This window comes from Halyomorpha halys, unplaced genomic scaffold (assembly GCF_000696795.3).
Source record: "Halyomorpha halys isolate HHAL.00 unplaced genomic scaffold, Hhal_1.1 Scaffold581.1, whole genome shotgun sequence".
Classification (NCBI taxonomy): Eukaryota; Metazoa; Arthropoda; class Insecta; order Hemiptera; family Pentatomidae; genus Halyomorpha; species Halyomorpha halys.
The window spans coordinates 151,324-151,526 of record NW_027112981.1 but is presented as its reverse complement, the minus strand read 5'-3'; positions in this window follow the sequence as shown (position 1 = coordinate 151,526).

The window sequence follows — 203 nt, the reverse complement described above, 5'->3', positions numbered from 1 at the left end:
TGCTATTTGCCCAGATCATTAATTACAAGTCAAATCACCCAAAAAGTCAATTAATAGTGAATTAATTAATAAGCTGACCAAGGCTTATGTATAGTTACCTATTTTGTTACAACTTCGTTAATTTTTAATTTTAGATCAACATACACTACAAACTATTTTTAACCTTCCATACACTCAGGCCAGTCTTGTTATTAATTTAATTC